Source organism: Silene latifolia, chromosome 9, assembly GCF_048544455.1.
Source record: "Silene latifolia isolate original U9 population chromosome 9, ASM4854445v1, whole genome shotgun sequence".
NCBI classification, from domain to species: domain Eukaryota; kingdom Viridiplantae; phylum Streptophyta; class Magnoliopsida; order Caryophyllales; family Caryophyllaceae; genus Silene; species Silene latifolia.
Genome location: NC_133534.1, coordinates 70,316,414 through 70,319,609, shown reverse-complemented (window position 1 = coordinate 70,319,609; position 3,196 = coordinate 70,316,414). Strand labels below are relative to the sequence as shown.

General features: G+C 38.8%; 1 non-coding gene across 1 annotated transcript; it reads right to left on the bottom strand.

Annotated features, from left to right (window-relative positions):
- Nucleotides 1-2,528: 2,528 nt before the first annotated feature.
- On the bottom strand, nt 2,529-2,635 carry LOC141602782 (small nucleolar RNA R71). The gene has a single exon (XR_012524691.1). It is a non-coding gene; the product is annotated as a small nucleolar RNA R71 (small nucleolar RNA).
- Nucleotides 2,636-3,196: the final 561 nt, after the last annotated feature.

The window sequence follows — 3,196 nt, the reverse complement described above, 5'->3', positions numbered from 1 at the left end:
AACTCTGGAAATTGAATGTACAACTCTACACATATAATGTATAACTCTGGGCACAGACTGTTGATGTGACCATAATTGGCGCATATTTAGCCCCCGAATTACCATTGTTTCCATGCTTTTTAGTGCCTATTTGGGTCATTTCTTATCTTTAGTTCTTTGTTTTGCATATTCTTTGAGATTTTGATCCCTTGGTAGGAAAGGAGTAAGAATCTTGCATTTTCATGGCAAAACGAGGCTAAATTGATTGTATTCAATGACCAAGCATCAAGGAGAGACAAGACTAGAAGGCCTTTGTACATATCATAGTAGAAGAGCAATGTTGAGAAAAGGATCCTTGCGTCCCCGAGGAAATCCCCAAGGAATTTATGAAGAAAAGGGAAGAAAAGAAGAAGAATTGAAGCTGACCAACAATCCGAACGGATTGTACCAAATCCGCCCGTCCGTCCGGCCCAATCCGAGCGTCCCCACCTTGGAATCCGCTCGGATTCCCCAAAGACAATCCGGCCGTCCCTCTCTTGAATCCGCTCGGATTCCTCAGCCAGATCCGGCGTCCCGACTCCAATCCGCACGGATTTCAAGACAAAGACGTTTTTCATTCTTCAAGCTACGAAAAGAGAAGCCCTTCTCTCAAAAAATACCGGATTCTCCTTGCTCAACTTAAAAAGTGTAATTACTAGTTTAGCCCTTAGTTAACCCTAATGCATCCTCCCTAATTTTCACTATAAATACCCCATTAGTCTAATTAGAGGAGCATGTTCTTCTTATCAATAATTAGTGTAGTTAATATCAATCAAATCTCTCTTTAATATTGTAATCAAGTATTAATCAAGTTTTAATCCAAGTTTTAGTTCTTTAATCTCTCTCTTGTTCATCCTTTATTTTGGGTAATTGAAGATTATTTGGGTTATTATTGGGAGATTGACAACCTCTCAATCTAGGATTCAAGTACTTCTATTATTCTTGCTTTATTATTGGAATCATTAGTAGGTATAATCTCTTAATCCCTTTTTAATTATTGTTAATCACTTTCATTTATTCATCATGTTTCATTATGTTAGTATGATTGACAACCTTTCTAGCATGATCAATATGATAATGAGTGAGTAGTCTCTTAGCTAGGGTTTAATGGGTGATTAGGGAAACCAACATGGGGAATGATTCATGCTTAAATCAATATGCTTTCATATCTTATTTGCTTGCTTGTTTTGATCTTAATACATGCACATGTTATATTTGATGAAATGCCAAGCCTATGAATCCTTGCATTTACTATCATCTTCTATCTTTTCAATGAGACTTGTAAGACATAACCCAACTCGAGTCTTGTTAGACCATGCATGTGTTGAGTAGGAAAGATTAAGTCGACTTGTAGGTGTTGTACAATCTAATCGATTCGGCTCCGGACCCAAACTTTCCTAGGATTGTAAGATATAACCCAACTCAATCCATCACAACAATAATTGCTTGCTTATAATTTGAGAACATGTTTGTATGATCATATCCCATGATTCCCCTATGAACCCATGACACCCTAGTGCCTTTAATCAATTGTTTACACCCCTTATTTTATTCATCTTGCTTGTTTATTTTCATTGATATTCTAGTTTAGTAACCTTCTACATCAACCCAATTTGTGACACCCCTTAGACACTACTAGTTACAATAGAATTCTCATTTCAATACCCGTCCCTTGGGATCCGACCTTTACTTGCCTCTTTACTAATTGTAGAGTTGTTTGTGAAGTATAAATTGTGTTTTGTATCGACCATTGACCAACGACCACATATGCTTAATTGTGAACACCAAATGGACCCGATCAAAAATGGCGCCGTTGCCGGGGACGGTGTTTAATTGATTTAAGATTTCTTTTATTGTTTTTAGTTGTGTCTTTTTCACCTTGGGGAAGTAAAACTCCTCAAGGTTTGTTCTAATTGTTTTCGAGTTGTTTGATATTTTGCATGTCTAGAAGGTTACAAAGAGATTTGTTACCTTTTGACCGTGAAATCGAAAGAACCTTGACGAATAATAGGAGACTTGTTAGGAGGAATTTGGGAGGTGTTGGTGAAGTTGTTCAACCCACTAGTGAGTTTGTCAATCCTTTCGCAATAGAAGGAGAAGAGAACCCATTACACAATATCCCACAAAATCCACCTACAATGCCTAAATTCTCGTCACACTCTATACCCACCGAGGAGAATCTACCAAATGGTACTCCTACACCGCAACATCTCACCGGTAATTTTATTGCCAAGTCCGCCTTCATCCAACTAGTTGAGAGGAGCCAATTCGGGGGAATGCCTAGTGAGGACCCTCATTCTCATATGGAAACCTTTTGCGATTATTGTGATGCTATCTCTCAAACGGGCGTGACTCAAGACCAAATAAGATGGGTCTTATTTCCTTTTTCGTTAATCGGCACCGCAAAGCAATGGTTGAAGGGCCTTGATAAGGCCACCCTTGGAATAGATTCTTGGAAGAAGCTAGCTCTAGCTTTCTACAAAAAATTCTACCCACCGGAAAAGACTAACATGCTAAGAGCTCAAATTACGGGTTTTAAGCAAAGGGATGAAGAATCTTTGTATGAAGCTTGGGAGCGGTTCAAAGGTATTTGTCGCTCATGTCCTCACCATGGACTTAGCGAATGGTTTTTAGTGCAACAATTTTGGAATGGTTTATATGAAGATTCAAGGAACATTCTCAATATGGGATCAAATGGAATGTTCACCGAAGTTGATGACAATCAAACATGGAACAAGATTGAGGAAATGGCGGTTCATAATTCACAATATAGTAGACCTCGCAAGGCTACTAGAGGAGGAAAGTATGAAGTGGACTCCGTTACTCAATTGGGTGCTCAACTTAGTGCTCACATTGACACAATCAACTTGAAGTTTGAACAAGCTATGGCTAGACTTGAGGAAAACTCAAAATCATCAAAGCATCATGTCAATGCCATGACGGCATCCTCATCAATCCCAAGTGGGATATGTGAGAATTGTGGAACTTTGGGTCATGACCCAAGTGAGTGTAGGGGAACAACCGAACAAGTCAATGCTTTCCAAGCTTACAAAAGTGGTACCCCTTATTCAAATTTTTACAATGAAAACACCAAGTTCCATCCAAATCTCTCATACAAAAGCCAAAATGTTCAAAACCCTCAAACAACATACACTCCACCACCCATGAGAAATCAAAA